General features: G+C 41.8%; 1 pseudogene; it reads right to left on the reverse strand.

The window, feature by feature from the left end:
- Positions 1 to 2,867: 2,867 nt before the first annotated feature.
- On the reverse strand, positions 2,868 to 9,022 carry LOC120536642 (annotated as a pseudogene).
- Between the last annotated feature and the right edge of the window lie 10,824 nt (positions 9,023 to 19,846).

Raw genomic sequence — 19,846 nt, forward strand, 5'->3', positions numbered from 1 at the left:
CAGCACCTCGTTGAATCAATGCCACGTAGAATTAAGGCAGTTCTGAAGGCGAAAGGGGGTCAAACACCGTATTAGTATGGTGGTCCTAATAATCCTTTAGGTGAGTGTACTGTGTATGTGTTGTCAAGGATTGTCTCCTTCCTGAGCGTGTGATGCTTGTTTCTCTGTAAAGAGAGTACAGCGACAAACAGCAACATCGAGTCGCACTTAACGGAGTGCAGTCAAGGCGTCTGCAGATTTAGGTACTCAGACAGGGTTTTGTTTATTTCATGTGACGGTGTTTTCAATTCGCCTTTCATTTGGACTGTTATTTTATGTTATTGTAGGACTAATTATGGCACTTTGCACTAAAAATGTACTTGATCGGTTATTTTCAATCTTCTTGTAAGGCATGTTGCAGGGCAGTGTTAGTAATGTTCTTTATTTCTCTTTGTAGGAGTCCCGTCTTAAAAAGCCTTTTGGGAAACCAGCGTAAAAGTTGCTGATTCATAACCTACATACTTCTTTAAGTTGCTCATTACTTGCCAAATACAAACATTTATGGGAAACTCACCCCTGTTCAATTTCAAATAAAGAAAATAAATTGTTTTTAGTTTCAAAACATATAAAAATATTATTTTCAGTTATGGAGAGCTCATTAGAATTATTCCAAATGAGCAGAATTAGTTGATGTGAAAACATTGAGGTTCAGAAAATAATGAGCAGTGTGTTACCAGATAGTCTACGCTCCTCTGAAATAACTCCACAAGCACCGGCGTAAGAGGATCTGAAATGATCGTCCATCATGGACTGTGTGACAGATAAGGAACACATCTCTACGAAAGTGCTTTACTTTTGAGCAATATCCCAAAACTTAAGTCAGAAAGAGGACATGGCTGACCGGCACAGTTCACAGTTAGGGTTCATTCCCTGATGTCTTTTAGGTTGTTTGTCTGGCGTATGATTTTCTGCTACATTAAAGTGTGTTCTGCACCAATAAAAGAAGATTGAATGTTGCAAATGATTGAATTCCACTCCTTCCTTGAGTCTTGATAGAGAGACTCCTTCCTAGTGGTAAACACTGTGATGATATTTGATAAGGTCTGCCTATAGTGTTCTCCTTACTAATTCAAATATTTTCTAGTGTGAGCACTGCAGGAAAAGTAGGGAGGTTTAACAAATTCCTTTATTACAAGATAGAAAAATAAGTGTGTTAAAGAAATTTGATATTTACAACAGAGATGATCAGAAGGTGTAAACATATTATCAATATAAAGATCACTGAAGGTTAAGATGCCGGGTGTCTTCCAACACTTAAATATTGTATAGTTGAGGGAGTGCTTGAAGACAAAATTATGCTGTAATGGAGCAGCAGACAGTGAGGCGTTTTCCTTAAACATATTTCTATACTAGGTGGCTTCGCCCCCTGCTCGTTTCACTCGCCAACCCCCTTGTTTTTTTTTTCCGGATACACACTTTTAAGATATTTTTTTTTCTTTGAATTGTTGCTATTTCATTAGTTTCACTTTTATTTCTGAACTTCTGTAAAAACTATTTTTGGAATCTTTTGAGTCCCAATGTGCTGAATCTTTTTAAAGAGGTCAGTGAGACTTGTGTTTAATGACTTTGTACCATAATTCAAGATAGGTTTCTCTGTTTGGAATTTCAGCACAGACAAAACTATCTTCATTATCAGCAGTTAATAATTTTTTTTGCAAAGTAACCAATAAATGCATGTGAGGTAAACTCTGTTTTTGAATAATATTTTAATATGCTATTATGAGTTTATTGGGTTAGGGTTAGAAAATTTTAAATCTAAACGAGATTAGCAATGTTACATTTGGGTTAAAAAATAGATTCATATGATCTGAAAAGAGAGTATTAGTTTCAGAGTGGATGGACTGGCGTCCCAATTGGTTAATTCCCTACCCGACTGGGAGGACATAACAGAAGGATGTGGATGAACAGGCATCCCCCTGGGTTGTTTTCTGATTCCTTTCCTGGTCAGCAGGTCTTACTGGGAGGACAGAGGGAGTCTGCTTCCTGGGGCTGTGTATTCTCCCTACACACAGGGTAGCAGCATCCCTCTGGTGTACACCCGCAAGGCATACAGAGAGCTGTAGTCCTGAGAGGTGACCCTGTTAGGATACTGGATGCCACCTGGGGGAGCTGCAGGGGAATGCTATCCCTACTTTGGGTGACTTCTGCCTGGCCTGGAAGTGCTTCTGATGTGCAATGATTGGCCCCAGAAGTACTCGCAGGACATAAAAGACTTCACCTCATCTGTATCAGGGAGTCCGAGTCGGGTGGAGGTGGATGACACTCGTGGAGGAGTGGTAGAAGGTGTTGTATCAGAATAATAAGTTTAATGTCACTGTGCTGTGTACAAAAATTATTTTATAAATCCACTCACATCTACAGGCCAAATTTAGCATACAGGGCCTCATTATTTAGAATTGCTAGGCAAGCATTAGAAAGGGACGACTACGAAAATTGGCACTGTACTATTTCTGTATGTTAGAGATGACATTTAATCCTCTCCTTGCCTTGTTTGGAATGGCATGACTTACCTAAGTAAGGGCCTGCACGTGGAGAAAACAGTATAAAAGACTTGAACAGCAGCCAAACACCTCAAAGCTGATAGACAGATGGAAGATTATGTCATCCGTTCTGAAAACCTTCCAGTGCAGTGACGAAAAATGGCAGACTGTATACATCGAGATCCCACCTTGGTAATTGTCTTGCCATTTGGCTTCCTTTGTCTGCTATGCCGCATAAATCATCATTAAAGAAAGCTAAGTTATTTCATCTTATGTGATTTCTTACCGCCGTATCACTATGGGAGGGATATCGTCTCATTATAATATATCTATTCAGGTTCAGGTTACTTAAAACGCTGCAATTAAAAATAACTTATTTGAACCAGGGAGCTAGCGAACCCTGCTGTAAATAGGTGACAAAATGTGCATGTTATTATTGTGCTGGACTGATTGAACCTTGTAAGTGAATTACTGCACTTTAAATGTCACTGTTGTTTTACCTCAGGTGTATTTGGTTTACGCAACTTTAAGGTGCCCCATGGTGACCATAAAAGATATTTTTGTATCATGTCTTCCCTTATAATTCTCTTTACTTTTGAGTTTTGCAAAAGACAAATGGCCAGCCATTGGGTAGCTACTGAAAATAGCACTGTAGACAGTGGGCTGTCTCCAGTTGTCAAAATCTAATGACATACGTGTTTATGGTTTTACATAACTTGTCTCCATATAATCCATGTCTTGCAGGTCTTTAAATAATGGCTTCACATTAACATTGACTTGCTTAGTGATGAGATGTTGATTTTTAATTGGAGTTACAATAACCACAGGCAATTAGATCTGTGAGGACAAAAAACACCAATGTGTGTCCATAGCTGATTTCTTTTGTGTAATTTGATAAGTAGCTGTTAATCATGTTGAGTTAGGGGACTGTGATAGGACAGAATAGGCAGGGTAATATCCCTCACATTTTCTTTTCATTTGAAGTCAAATTGCAGCTGTTGTCTAAACTGTGTTTAACAACTTTTCCATTTTTGGGGGGCTTCCTTGATTTCCTTCCATTTGCTTATCACTCTTGAGATTGTTTTTTTTGATTTGTGAATCTTCAGATCATCAAGGTGTACTTGATAGACTTTTTCCAGGTGGGTTTTCACATCATCCCATGTAATACTAACTCTTATCCTGAGAGGCTCATGATCGTGCCATTGTGCAAACTCTTCATAATATTTTTTGTAAACAAATTGCCAGTAAATGGAAGTGTAGCCTTTGAAAAGTTTACCCCAATTATCATTTAGCAGGCTTTGCACTTCATATCCTTTCATGTGGTCTTCGTGAGGTATGCAGTTGACTGTCTTCTGATGTGCTTTTCTCCAAAATGAAAGTAAAATTTTTGAAATACGGTTCTGCTTGAGAGCTGAAAATGTTGTGCCTTGTTTTCAATGGCCAGTACTCGATGGTATCTTGAATAATGTTGGTGGTCATTCCCTTCAAGCTCACATGGTGTCCCACAAAATGGACATTTCTCCCCACAGCCCTTCACAAAGCTCATTATTTCTTTGTGTGGTGGATTGGGCAGACTTCTTACTTTATAGGTGGAATTCCATTTGTTTGTTTCGTCCATCACTTTCTTTTGTAAAACTTGTATTTCTTCACGCAGATTTGCAATGAGATGTGATGCATCGCCCACATTGTTAAACATATTATTGCCTAGGTTTTCTTTCTTTAGGACCATTATTTTTTCCATTTCTTTCATTAGCATATGCAGTAGGTCCTTACCTGTGTTTACATCTTTGTATCCAAGATTTTCATCAGTTCCTCAAAAAGGTTGCTTATTATCCCCTCTAACAATAAAGAAAATTGTGTTTTGCCGTTCAGTTCACTTCTGCAGAATTCCTCTGCCTGTACTGCCAGCCACTCTTCAGCAAACCATTCGTAGTCTGTGATGTACGCCTTGTAGGCCTCAAAGTCCTCTCCATCATACAGGCTGACCAGGAGGGACAACTGAAAATTGGTGATGTTTCTAAGAACAACTGGTACCCACGTCTCTCTCATTTGATTTACAATGTGCCTTGAGAGCTGTCTTTGGATCTCGTCTATGAGGGACGGCTTGAGACACAAGTTGCAGAACTGATTTCTCACTTTTTTAATCAAATCTCATCCAAGATACATCTCACTAAATGTTTCCCAGTAAGCATCTTTTCTTTCTTGAAGTTTATCCACTGCGTTATGTTCTCTCATAAACTTGTCATGCATTTCCTGAAAATGATATACTGCTGTTCCACAGATGTGCAGCTTGATGTCCACATGAAACTGGTCACTAACCAATTTATTGCCTTCCCCTAATTTCTCAATGTGCTTGTCTATTTCTTTAATGACACCTGTGCAGTAACTCTGATCGTAATCTGTGGTCTTATTAGTCAAGTCGTCCAGGTACTTGTTACACTTACTAATTAGAGAGTCTGCAATATTCTGAACCTTCATGACATCAGCATTAGAGCTCCACAATTTATTCACATGATGACCCCCTTTACTGGCTGTTCTTTGGATGTCCTTTTCTTGGAGACCACCTTCAAACCTCTTTGAGCCAATTTCTTTATCTGCATTACTGGCTACCATCTCAGTTGTATTTTTATGACTAAAAGGCCACCATGAAGGTGTCATTTCTTTAATATCTGATGCAATTTGCTTAGTCAAATCCCATGAATAATAAAGGTAAGAAGACTTGTTTACATGTTCATCTGTGGCAATGAAATATTCTGTGTGTGAAAGATGAGATTCCCTCAGTTTTTCCTTTATGTCTTTCCTTTTTGATTCATCGCTCATTAGAGCGTTCTCCATGTCAGCTCTGATGTTGACATGATCTTCTGGAATTTTAAAGGACTTCAATTTTTTTCCCACATCTTCTCAAATTCTCCTTTAAGTTGAGTTTCAGTAAGTTTATTTTTCTTCAGTTTACATTTTTGCACCAGCTCATTAACTTTCTGCTCAATCTCTCCTATATATTTTTTGATTAGATTTTTAAAATCAGTAAGACTTTGATGAAGTTTGATGAACTCTTCACATTTCCTCACAGCATTTCCCTTACATTCCAAGCAAAGTGTCTTAATGTTCCCCTCAAAGAGATGCTTGTATTTTTCAATTAATTTGCCATTATTAGCATCACTGGTAAAATAGGCCTGAAGTTTCTCAAGTGCTTCCAGTTCCTGCTTCCTTGCTAACTCATCAACCTCACTTTTTAATTCAGAGACTAAGTTATCAATCTCTTCACAGTTTTTAATTCTCCGCTCTGCCTTTTCCTTCCACTCTGTGAAGCTCTGCTGAATTTCCCACTTCCAGTCGCTGTACTCAGATGACAGTTTTGAATATGTGACAGCCGCCAGACTGTTCTGAAAACTGAATATGAAATCCTCTGATTTGACCGCATTGCTGAAGTCTTCCATTAAGATGATGAAGTCTGAGATCGTTAATGGTAATCGTTTCTTTCTTTCTTGTTTAATGTGCTCCACCAGCTGCTGTTTCAGTTCAAACACTTTCTCACTGTACTCACTACTGACAGATGCCATTGGTGGCAGACTGTGCCACAACCCTGGTATGTATTTCATTGTCTTCTTGATGTCGTAATGAATCACATCAGAAAATTTAGTGTAAGTTTCTTCTTTGTTTTCCTGTTTTGCTGCCATTTGTGTGACAGTATCAAGTTGTTTCAAAAACTGTGCGACTCCTGACAAATTGAGGACATTGGCGGAGAGGTCAGAGACATTGTGGTGAATGAAGTAAATGTTTCGTTTAATCCCAACTTCCCTTCATCCTTATTAAGGCATGGACAATGATCTGAAGAATATCCTGCATTTCTGAATTGGATTCTGATGACAGGTTTACTAAGACAATGTCACTTAGTCCAGTTATCAGTGTCGCCAGCTCATTGTCATGTTCATAATTGTTTGTTACGCTCAATAATTCCTCTGCTCTCAGCCCCTCTGTGTCGATCACCATAATGTAATCACATCCAAGCTCAGCTTTCATATCTTGGTCCACACTGATGAGCTGCATGAAAGCCCCCCGTGTGCACCGTCCAGCACTCACTGCAAACTGCAGGCCAAACAAGGTGTTGAGAAGTGTGGACTTACCAGTGCTTTGTAAACCGAGAGCTGACAAGACAAAAATTCGAGTGTCAGGATGTGTTTTTATCTGGACTTGTTTTAAAACATCTGATACCCATCTTATGGGAATATTGGAGACATCTCCATCGATGAGTTCAACTGGAAATCCAGAAAGCAACATGTCAGCCGCAGCACTTGGTAATTTAGTTAAGTGTTTCTTCAAGTCAGGATCACTACAATAAAACAAGGCCTCATAAATCTGACCGATTTCACGCAGGAAGTGCTCTAATCCCAGGGAGCTCCTCCTCAGCCTGTTAAGTAATTGTTCCTTTTTGTTTGTTTTAAGACTTTGATGCTTCAGATCTTCTCGTATCTTTGGTAGGATTGTTAAGGAAATGGAGTCCAGTTTGAACTTCATCCAGTGCAGAAAGAAGAGTCGCTCATCATTGGTGCTCCCCAGGAGAGCTTCAATAAACATCTTAATAGCAGGTGAAAGCTTATTTTCTAACTGCTTCTGACGAAGCTCCTTCTTTTTCTGTTCTAATTCCTTAGCGTATTCCAAAGGTGTTTTTTTGCCAGTATCTTTTAATCTTTGATATTCCTTGTCAATTCTAGAGAATTCATGCCATGCAGCCCTTGAAAGGGAAAAAGTTTTTCTTTAACTCTACAATCTTATCAGGGTTGAGATCAGAAAGAACTTTGTCAGCATTTTCTCTTCCACTCTTGCATGGCTTGTAATCTTCATCAATATCAAAGGACATTTTCCGGCAAGCAGCAGACATTCCTTCTAAGGATACGTATCTTCTCTCTGCTTTACATATGGCTGACCAAACAGCAGACACAAATTCAGCATCATTTTTCTTTCCCGTACTAAAATGTTATCTCTTGTGATATTACACATAGACTTCAGATGTCTGAGTCTTCTTCTTACTGCTTCTATTTTGTTACTTTTAATATTTAATAACAAAAAAAAGTTTGATTTGGATTTTGAAAGAGTAGCAATCACTTTCTCCTCTTCTTTTCCAACATCATCAAAAAAGACAAAGATCATTGAGGAAACCTCAGAAAGAAAGCCCACCTGAGTGGACAGCGACTTTGCGTCTCCTCTGAGGTTCATCACCACCATTGGCTCCAATAACCGCCCTTCATTTTCCTTTTCTTTTGGTAAATACCAGCTGAGCTCAACAAGGCCATTGGAAATTTTCCAGAGAACATCTCCACCTTCCATATGAAAATGAGCAAAGAAATTGTGAGGACCCTGAGAGCCACTGAGGAGATGGTTGAGGAAGGCCGACTTCGAATGCTGGAGATCCCCCAATCTGATGAATGTAACTGTGAGCATTGGGTGTGTTATGATGTCCTTCTCAATAATGGACGTCTCATTCCCTTCTGATGTTTGGTGACATTTTTTCCTAATAGTACGCAGTGCCCACTGAAGAATGTAGCAACTGCCATTATAATTTGGTAACAAGAAGGGCACAGCAATCTGGCACATTGACATTTTCTGCACCAACTCTTGTTGAACAAAGTGATCAGAACACATGAAAATGGCGACTACAACGTCAAGTGGATTTAAGACAAGTGCGTCATCTGTGTCATCTGAAGGCCAGTCATCTACGTTTTCTTCATCTTCTAACTGGCCTTTATATTTTTTAGCACATTGACTTTCTTCACACTTTAGCTTCAATGCGCCTGAATGCACCATCATGAGCTTTTGAATGAAACACCACGGGACCTCTTGAAGTTCTGATGGTTTGTTGGATTGTATTGTTTGTGAGCTGATCTTCTTAATGTGTCTCATGCTGAGTTTCTCATTGCAGTATTCTTCTAAGCCAAGTATTTCTAAAATGTCATTCTTGTCTACTGAGTGCCCCTTGTGCTCTGGCTGTTTAGACACATCATGACATACCAGCTCTCCGATTTCACATAATTTGAATTTCATTAATTCTGTCTGAGTGACGCGTTGTTTTCTGATTAAGTTTAACTTGTCTTTTAATTCAACAGGATTTCCAATGTGTTTCTCAATTAGCTGTTCAAGAGAAGCACACAGTTCAGAGCCCAAGTCTTCCCTAAGGGTTTGGATCACTGATTCTGCTCCTTTTTTACTGTTGTTCAAATCTTCTATCTCTTCCAGTGCTATTATGAACACCGATGCTTGTCCTGCTTCTTTGCTCATTCCCCGTAGCTCTTTTATATGACGTTCTAGCTTGAGGATTTTATCAGTCATTGATTTCCATTTTCTTTCAGACATGTCAGTCTTTAATGAAAATTCACTCTTTAAATTCTCATAGAAGATGGCTGTGATCAGATACTGCAGATGTCCTTCATCTGTCTTGGCCAAAGTTTGCTTCAGTCTGATGAGAGCTACAAGAACATTATAGAGGAGCATTTCTGTGTTGGGTTCATTTGTGGACGTGATGAATAAGACCTGCTGTTTGATTTGAGAAATCAGTCGATCTTCATCATCATAAGTGGAGACATCTTTAACTTCAATGGTGACATACTTTCTTGTAACTGATAATATTGCCTGTAAACGTAAGGAAGTTTTGTATTTGCTGAAATAAAACTACTTTTAAAATAAATTGTAAATCTTTTAAATGCAAACTGCAGACCAGCCTCATGAGAAATTCCTGAATGGTGTTGTGACAGATAACATTTTGATACCAGTAGAGATCAGTTTCATCAGGCTGATTCATCCATATCTGAAAGTGCACTTTAGTGAATTCAGTGAGAAACTCGACACACTTCTCAGTGAACTGACTTTCTGACAGTCTGCTCCATATTTCTGCATTTTCAATCAGACTTTGCACCAAATCTTTACACATTATAAATCTTTCAAGGTCTTTGCTAGTATCCTGCACGCCAGTCTGTTTTTCCCAGCATGCTTTTATCATATCTGATAGAGCTTCATAATGAAGAAAATCGCTTTTATGTTTTAGACTTATGATCCTCCATACTGGCACATATTGATCAAAAGGTCCTCGGTCAATAACTTTCCATGTGCTGCTGGTAGTCTGAAGGCCATTTCTCCAGTCCTCCAAGGCAAGAAAGTGATCTGGGCCTCCAAAGATTTGTAAAGATAGTGCGGAGTTTGTTTTAAGTGCTTCATTGTGTACTCGACTGAGTTGTTCCTGAAATGCTGACGTTGCTGTTGAGAAGTCAAGTTCATTTACAATCTCTTTTAACAGCTGCCTTCTTGTTTCTCTTAACTCTTCACTAAACTTTGTGCTTTCCACTTTCACTCCATATATTCCTCCAAACGTGTTGAATTTACTGACATGAGAGCCATACTTTTTCAGGAATTCCTTGCATAGCATATCTTTCTCTTGCTGACATTCTGCGTTTTCCAGTTTTTTCAGGTCAGCTATCACTGATGGATTGAGAAGAAGATCAGTCCAGATGAATGTGCAGGTCGCTACTGGAGTGAAATATTTCTTCCATTCACATGCATAAGTCTTGTCTAATTCTTCTATTGTTCCATCAGGGACATCATCGTCTTTCTTATCTACTCCTAGAGTAGAGTTCTTGTCTAAGATGTCAATTAATTCCTGGTATGCGCTGTATCCTCCATTCTCCAGTAGGACTCTGGCTGATTGCTGTTGTGAACGAGAGTTAAAACTTGCACTGATTTCCAATGGCTCTATCTTAAGTGGTGACCACTTGCATTTTTTTGGAATTTCTATCATTGCTGATCGTTTCGTATCTGATCCTCTGGATTATTGGAAAGCAGAAGTACCTGGAGCACCAGTCCATCAGAAGACATTTCCAGACTTTTGCTTTCACAAAACAATCCTAAATTCTCCATTGGATTGATGAATTGATTGTCTGAGCCTTGAGAACACAACAGATTTTCAGATGGCTACACGTGATGAAGAATTGAGAGAAATAACTCAATTAAAATAATGTTTAGTGTCACAATGCAGATGTTTCCAGATGTTTCCTAAAAGCAATAATCAAACAGAAAAATTAAACATACTATTACACTCCAGATAATAAATTCAGATCTAAATCTAAATTATTAAAAAGTAACATCTACAAAAACATTTTAAACTTTCTTTGCATCATATACATTAAATAGTAAAATGACAGTGAAGGGTGTATTTCAAATTCTAAAAGTACTTCAAAGGAACACAAAGAATGCTTTACTGAATATAAAAAAATTCTGTAGCTTAATAGCGAAGTGTTTTAGCAAAGCAAATGTTAAGTAAAAGCTGAAGCTGAAGAGCAATTTAAGTACATACTGCTAGGAATTGATTTATTCTTCATAGAGCCTGGGGTAATTTTGCTCCAAATTGGGAAAAGTCGATGTAACTCAATGTGGAGGGAGGCCTTTAAGTTTGGGGTTCATGTTGCACAGAAAGGAGGAGAAACAACAAGAAGAGATGATCATCACCTAGACAAGACTACGCTTTTCACACTTAAATAAGCAGATACGAGAGCTCTGAGGACTTAAACAAAAAATAAATAAATAAAATGCTCCCAGGCTCGACTTCACCGTCATCTGTAACCTTACAAAACGTATCCTTAAAATAATCTTTATATACATTTCATACATTTTTCTGCCATCAGTTTTACTGTGTTTTATTAATTTGGTTTTGCAACAGGGTGTTTATATTGCATCATTTGGTTTTGTCAAGGTAGACTGATAAGAGCTCCTGGTGTAGGCCAGTCCATTTTCCCACAGAGTTTAGTGGCTGAGAATGGAAGCTTTAAGCAGTAGCAGTGCAGTAAATGAGCTTCTGTTTTCTTAAGTTGCACAGGTCTTAGTGAAGCTCAGGGCTGAAGAAAACCATTTGGACAGCTTATGCTGAATTTAAATGTCTTTTTTCTTTCGGCAGCTGTTCAGGCCTGGATAAAATCTTACATGTGATGGGTTATAAATCAGCTATACTAAAGTACATAGGAATGCCACGTTAATGCACTTGGTATAGTTGGCAGGATTTTGGATAACCATGGCTTATAATTGCTCTAAAGAAAAATGCATAATCTGTAAGCAGGAGAAAATAATGTGTACCTAGCATGTGCTGAGTCTCATATACTTCTGAGTTTATGGTTAAAAGCTGAAGCTGTTATTTTATTTTTCACTATGATAAATGCATTTTTAGTTATTTTTTATAAAGCGTAAGAGGAAAATGCTATATTTTAAGGTATGCTTTGTCTTGGTAGAGTAATATTTTGTTCTACTTTCCCCTTTTGTATTATTAATGTGCAGCCTTTGTCAAAATGCCTCAAATCTCACAGACTTACCGCTGTTTCTAAGGTATTGTACTTCATAACTTCTCCCTACCTTCCCTTCTACACATATAACCTCAGGTAATTAGTTGTAGTAAAAAAGACAAGCAGGAGTTAAGTTACAATTTAAACAATGAATTATTGATAATATTCATAAATAATAACAATATGCAAACTACATTTGAATATTGGCAATAATGCAACCTGATAAATGGTGATGTGTAGTTTCAGGTGGCACACAGACATGTTAGTTACTTAAAATGTCTCTAGTTAAGTCCTCATTTCAGCTTTCTTCAGAACAGGCCGCATGTTTGTCTCAGTATGGTTGCCGAGCTGTGCTCTTCATTGTGTTGCCCTTTTCACTTCATGTTGTGAGATGCTCCTTTTTCAATTGGTTGGAAGAGGGATAGGGATGGGTAAAGCAAGCAAATTTATAGGTTTTCTGTCCAACCCCTAGAGCCAATAGGGCATTGTGATACTTGGAAGATTCTGATACAAGCCAATTCCATACAGCCATACTTCAGAACAATGGGGGGATAGAACACCTCCACACCTACCCTCCAAACCATATGCTAAGGTAAAGCTTGGCAGTTAGGCAGCCTGGCTTTCCTGTGGGGGTTCACTGAGAGACTTCAGCAGAGAATCACAAGCCTAACTTGTCCGAGGCACTTCATCCAACCATGTCGTAAAATTCAATTTCCTGACTTAGTCCTAGGGGGTTAAACATGAATAATGCTTCTCACTAATGTAACACTAATATTACATTGCTTTGCCTAAGTTACAAATAAAGACATACAAAATATTCATCAACTTGTATGCAAAATTTCACACCATAACAAGGTATAATCATTGTTCTATTGTTATGTGCTGTTTCCTGTTGATGGCAAACTTAGAAAGCATATGGTTCAAATCAAATTTGAGCCAAATGCATCCTAAACACACTCTTGAGAAGTCACATACTCCCAATCAACCCAGTGGACAGGATTAATTAAGGTTATTTAAGGTATCAATGTTTGTCATGCTCCGTTAGCAAACAGGTGCAACCAATCATATTAAAAGTTATCTGATTATGTAATGAATTCCTTGGAATTACGATATAATCAATGAATTGTATAAATATATTGCAGAGGACGTTCTTTTCTTTGCAACACTCGTAAATAAGATAACACTGGTCTACAAAAAAATATTTTTTGTTTGCTTCTGGGAACTTCAGAGCATCTCTTTATTAAATTTTTTACACTGATTTCATATATGAAATCGGAATTAAGCCAGCACGTCAGGTTTTTGAAATACACATTATTAACGTTTTGACATGTCTGAATATCAATATAATAAATCAACACGACATCTGGAGTTTGGACTCTGTTCCACCAAAATTGTTTTGATGTGTTTATTCTGAAACCAAACCAGAAGACGATACCAGAGACACGTTAACACATATTTATGTCAATTTACCTCAATATAAAAGTGAGGTCAGTGTGCCCAAAAATGTTGGAGGCACTCACTTTTGCGCTTGTACTGCACATCCGTCTCTCTTTCCAAGAACCAACAGTAGTCACCCATCATGCTCGGAGTGAATTTTTCCCCGATATCAGTTTTCCATCACCTTTGTATCTTGATGAAATCTTTCCCCATGCTCTCCTCTGACATACGACATGAGTCGTACCTCACGATTTTTGAGAGGACGGCCACCCGTAATCAGTGGCCGCGTGCGGAGTGGGCCGCAATTTTGGCCACGTATCTGAAAGGCCCGGTGCAGCGAGCATATCACGACCTCCCTGCGGAGAAAGCCGCCCAGTACACACTCCTGAAGGCCGAGATCTTCAAACGCTACGGCGTAACCTCCGATCAGCAGGCGAGGGAGTGGCGGCACTGGTAGTTTGACCCCAATGGCCCCCCTAGGGCGCAGGCCTTCGAGTTTTGGGGCAAGATCGGGCACTGGCTACAGCCAGACGTCAACCAGGTTCAACAGGTGGTCGAGCTGGTAGTCTACGAAGTTTTCATCTATGCAATGCCGGATTATCTCGCTCTGCAGGGCCAGAGACATCCCTTTAAGAACATGGACGGCCTTCTGGAGGTACTCGAGCGCCAACTGGCAGTGAACCAACTCGGGGAGGCGGAGCAGCCAGCTCACGGTGTCCGACAGGGACGTGTGGCCATGCCGGAGGCCACCCGCCGTGGTCCGGAGGCTCCGGCTAAGCCACGCGACAAACCCACCCCCTCACCACGCTGTTTCAAGTGTGGTGAGGTGGGGCATATCATCAGCTCCTGTCCCCTGAACCACAAGCCTATGGACTGCAGCTGGATCCGGGGTGAGAGGTACTGTGCGCTGTCTAACACCCTGGCGGTCAAAAACACGGGAGTGGTGTTAATTAATGGGCACTCGGTGGTGGCATTGTTTGACTCCGGGAGCAACATTACCATTGTTGCTCTCCGTTATGTTTTACCGCGACAGTGGGCTGCTCCGAACTGAAGGGTCACTTGCATACATGGGAAGACCAAGTCATATAGGTCCGCATATTGCTACATAACCTGGAAAGGGGAACCTAAGAAAATGTTTGTTGCGGTGTTGCCCGAACCCCCCTTTCCGGTTTTACTGGGACATGACTGGTCAGAAAGTAAACGCGGTGGAACCCTCACCACTCCGGAAGCCAGGTTGGGTCTGATCATGGAGGGACAAGGTCCCCCCCCAGCTGCTCCCATGCCGTGCATTTCGGTGACTATTGATGAAGCAGGGGAACCTTCCTCGCTGACGGACCTCCTTCCGAACATACAACCGGATGAGATGCCGTCCCAAGAAGACGTGGCTCCCGATCCCCTAGCCAGTGTGGAGTACCAATTCCACTTCACGCCGGCTTCATTTAAAAGAGAACAGCAGAATGATGATTCCCTGAAGTTTGCCTGGAATGCGATCGTATCCGTGAATGACATATCGTAAGCTGATTCCACGCCACTGGGACCCCACTTTGTCCTAGATAACAAATTGCTGTATCGAGTTGCGGAACATGAAGGTGAGATTCAGAAGTTGTTGCTAGTCCAGCGGACCTACCGGCGGCAAGTGTGTGAACTAGCACATGCCCACCTCCTAGGTGCCCACCCCTGGAACCTTCAACACGAGGCCATAAGTACATTTTGGTAATGGTCGATTATGCAACTTAAAACCCAGAAGCAGTTCCCCTGCGAGCTGCCAATTCAAAAAACATCGCACGGGAACTCGTAGCCCTCTTTGCCCGGGTGGGTATACCCAAAGAAGTCCTCACGGACCAAGGTACCCCCTTCACTTCGGATACGTTCAGGGAAGTGGCCAAGTTGCTCCGCATTAAGCATCTCAGGACGTCTGTATACCACCCTGAGACTGACGGGCTGGTGGAACGTTTTAATCAGACCCTAAAACAGATGCTCCGCAAGGTAGTCAGCGCAGACGGTCAGAACTGGGACCAACTTTTACCCCTAGTGCTTTTCGCTTATCGGGAGGTGCCTCAAGCTTCCACCGGCTTTTCCCCTTTTGAACTTCTGTATGGACGCCAACTCCGGGGTATTTTGGATGTACTTAAAGAGGGCTGGGAAGGAGAGGCACTTCCCTCCGCCAGTATCCTAGAACATATCGCACAGTTACGTGATAGGCTAGAGAAAATCAGGCCCATCCTAAAGGAACACATGTCTAAGGCTCAAGCAGCGCAGGCCCGCAATTACAACAGGAACACGTCCCTACGTGAGTTTCAGCCGGGGGATCGCGTAATGGTACTCGTGCCCACTTCCCACTCCAAACTGTTGGCCCATTGACAGGGCCCGTACGAGGTGAAAGAGAGGAAAGGGCTCGTGGACTATTTGGTGCTTCAGCCGAATCGTCGCCCAAGCGAGAGGGTCTACCATGTGAACTTGCTGAAACCCTGGAGGGACAGGGAAGAACCGCCCCTCCCCGGGCTGCCCCTCTCCCTTTTCTCAGAAAAAGACGCCCTTAACCTCGGCCCCAATTTGAGTCCCCATCAACGACAGGAGCTCCTTGGAGCGATCCGGTCAGTCCCGGAAATGGTCAATGAGGCACCAGGGCAGACCGCGCTGATTCAGCATGACATCGTTACAGACCCGGGGGTGGTAGTCAGGGAACGGCCCTATCGCCTCCCGGAAGCGAAGCATATGGAGTTGGAGCTAGAGGTACAGCGGATGTTGGATCTGGACATTATTGAGGAAAGCCATAGTCCCTGGTCCAGTCCGATCGTCCTTGTTTCTAAGCCAGACGACTCCTCGAGATTCTGTAACGAGTTCAGACATCTCAATCAGGTCTCCAAGTTTGACGCCTACCCCATGCCCCGGATAGATGAGTTACTCGAGAAGCTGGGGATGGCCCGTTATCTGACTACCCTGGATATGATCAAAGGGTACTGGCAAATTCCCTTAACAGCATTCGCAAAAGAGAAAACAGCTTTCAGCACCCCTAGTGGACACTGGCAATACAAGGTCCTCCCATTTGGATTGAACGGGGCACCAGCGACCTTCCAGTGTGTGGTAGACAGAGTGTTACGGCCCCACCAGTCCTATTGTGCCGCCTACCTGGAAGACGTGGTCATTTTTTCCGGCACCTGGAAAGAGCATGTATTGCAGGTTTACGCTGTCCTCCTGACGGCTAGTGAAAGCCGGCCTCCGCATCAACCCTCGTAAATGTTATTTTGGTTTGAGCGAGGCCAAGTATTTAGGCTACCTGGTTAGGGGCTGGTGAAACCGCATGTACTAAAGTTAAAGCCATCCTGGAATGGCCCCGTCCAGTGGTCAAGAAGCAGGTGCAAGCCTTCCTGGGACTAGCCGGGTATTATCGTCGGTTTGTACCTCGGTTTTCCGAGAGGGCAGCATCCTTGACGGAATTGACAAAGAAGCGGGCCCCTTTTCAAGTGGTGTGGAATAGCGAGGCAGAACAAGCATTCAGTGACTTAAAAATGGCCCTTAGCTCGGCACCTGTTTTGAGAACATCTGACTTTTCTCATCCTTTTCTCCTCCAGACCGATGCTTCGGATACAGGTCTCGGCATCGTGTTGAGCCAGAGCATCGATGGTGTCGAACACCCCGTCATGTACTTAAGCCGGAAACTGCTGGACCGGGAGACCAGATATGCGGCGGTCGAGCAGGAAGCCTTGGCCATTAAGTGGGCGGTAATGTATCTGCGGTATTACCTCCTGAGTCGGGAGTTCACCTTGGTAACGGACCATGCCGCTCTCCAGTGGATGTCTCTACATCGGGAGTTGAATCCCCGGGTCACGAGGTGGTTTTTGGACTTGCAGCCCTACAAGTTTACTGTCACTTATCGCCGGGGTGGCCTGCAGGCCAATGCTGATGCTCTCTCCCGGGTCCACGACCTCTCGGTTCGGTCCGCCCGACCCGATGGGTCTGGGCTAAGGGGTCATGTCACGCACAAGCGCATCGGGAGCAGTTGAAGGACCTGACGCGCACCGCGATAAGGCCTGCCAGGGGACGAAGGCAGCGTACTAACCTCTCTCTCTTTTGTTCCTCAGAAAAGACGAATCGACGGCGCCATAAACCAACCCGGAGTAAACAGTGGTCTACACTTCCGGGTTCCTTTCTTCCCTCTGGTCCCCTAAAGATGACGTCAAACTCCCATACACCATCACGCCTTCCCAGCAACCATCACGTCTGATTTCCGGTCCACCCCTTTATATTGTCCCTCCAAACCCCGCCATTTTTGTCTTATGATTTCATGCAATTTGTTTGTCTGAGAGAAAGACCTTTTTTTGTTGCAGTATACGGGGCTCAAAACCCCAAACCCTTTATGCGTTTTGTTGTGCTTTCTTTACAATATATATGTATGTCAATATGTATATAAAGAGAGATATTAGTAGGACAAGATAAATATATGTGTGTTATGATTTATGCGCTACTGCCTCGCAGCTAGGAGACCTGGGTTCGCTTCCCCGGTCCTCCCTGTGTCCAGTTTACATGTTCTCCCCGTGTCTGCGTGGGTTTCCCCCCACAGTCCAGTGACATGCAGGTTAGGTGCATTGGTGATTCTAAATTGTCCCTAATGTATGTTCTTGGTGTGTTTGTGTGTGCCCTGCCCAGGGTTTGTTTCCTGCCTTGCGCCTCTGTGTTGCCTAGGATTGGCTCCACTAGACCCCTGTGACCCTGTAGTTAGGATATAGCGGGTTGGAAAATGGATGGATGGATTCAGAGACTGCTGTGAAAGGAAGGCTGTGTTTATGAAAAATGGATTTAATATACAGTAGGTACCTAGGAATAACAGCATCAAGCTCAATTTGACATTTGGAAGTACAGTATTTAAAATAGGTAGGTCCCAATTAGAGATGATTGGAATAACAGTTTAAAATAAACCTGGGTGGTGTGAAAGTGCGAGTGCATGCATTGTGGTTGGCCAGCGCGTATGTTTTAATAAAGTAGGCTTGTTAAGGATGGAATATGTAGGTGGAGTCTAGAAGTGAGAATAAACTTACATTTTAACCTGCTTAAGTTTGTCCCACTAGTGATAATAATGTAATATATTATTGCCCTTCAAGTATTGGACCGGACAGAAAGTGAAGGACTGTTGGTCATCAGTATAATAAAGGAAGGATAGAGGTTTGCAGAATAATGTGAAAGAATGTAAACCAAAACAATGGCGGGTGCCTGACAGTTTGTAAGAGTGTGGTAAAGGAACTATACATACCAAGGTGACATGTTAACGCTGGAGGGTTATTAGGTGGAGACGTGTGGACTGGCCTGAGAGCCAAGATCACTGGTGAATATGTGCGATGTTCCTGTGGTGACAACGTTGCTGTTCAAGAATGAGATGACAGCCGTGACTGAGTTTTGGGGGAGTGACAGGGACTTAGAACTGATCACAGGAGTCTGGACTAGTCCTATTTTGGGACCACTACAATAATAAATACAAGGAAAATTACCTGTTGTCAAAGGAAAGAACTGTGTCATCTGTGATTAATGCTGAGGTCTTCAAATAGACTGTACCTGTCTCAAATGTCCTCCCCATTCATCACATGCTTATTTTCTTGTTTCTCCTTCTCCAGTGACCCTGCCTTAATATTCTTTTATATTTTTTGTCTAGATTGTCTTAGCTGTGGACCTGATCTGCTTTTCCAGTCTCTGCATTATGCTGGACTCTTTTTTTTTTTCCATCTTACCAAATGAGATTTTGCCATATCCAGATTTGTTCCGCTCTCCCTGCTCAGGTCTAGTTTTGCACATCTCCTTGGGTAAAGACTTAATTAGATACAGTGGAAGGATTCAGTTATGTGAACAGTGGGTTATGCTTGTTAGATTAGGTAAAGGGCAAGCAAAAGAATAAAACAAGACTCCCCGTTAGGACTAGGTGTGCTTCAATGTACATTTCAAGTAGGGGTAGTTTGGAGATTGTTGACTTTTCATCTGTGGCTTAATTCCCAAGTCCACCTGTTATGCTCTCCAATAAATTCCCCTATATTATATGTTATCAAGTTTGTTAATTCTCAGCGTTATGTGCAGGACTTGCAGGAGGTGAAGGTTACACTTCACTCCCTTGTCGCTTATTGCGCCGCATCCTGCAACCCTCCTGTCCTCCATTCCATCTACAGTATACCAGTTCTCTGTTGCTGACCTCGCATTTTATCTTCTTTTCCATTGTCTTTTGACTTCTGATTTTGATTATTACTTCACTTTTCTCTATTTACGTGTGCCGAGTCCCTCTCGTTGGTGATATTGTAGTGTTCTTATTTAGTATGTAGATGATCTGGTGCTTTTCTATGATATAAAAGAGAATTGCGAAAAGGACACTAAAACTTTACTTTTCTTTATAGCACAAAGTTGTCATGAGGTTTCTTGTTCTAAACTCCAGCTGGTTACATAAAAAGGAAAACAGTCACTTGATGACTCCCGTATTGTGGCCGTAAGACTTGCACCTTGTGCTAACATTAAGCAACAGTTGCTATCTTTTCTCTGCATGATATTGCCGACAATGGATCTTAAAAAAAAAAAAAAACACTGATGTCAGCCCCTAGATTT

Source organism: Polypterus senegalus, chromosome 10 (assembly GCF_016835505.1).
Source record: "Polypterus senegalus isolate Bchr_013 chromosome 10, ASM1683550v1, whole genome shotgun sequence".
Lineage (NCBI taxonomy): Eukaryota > Metazoa > Chordata > Cladistia > Polypteriformes > Polypteridae > Polypterus > Polypterus senegalus.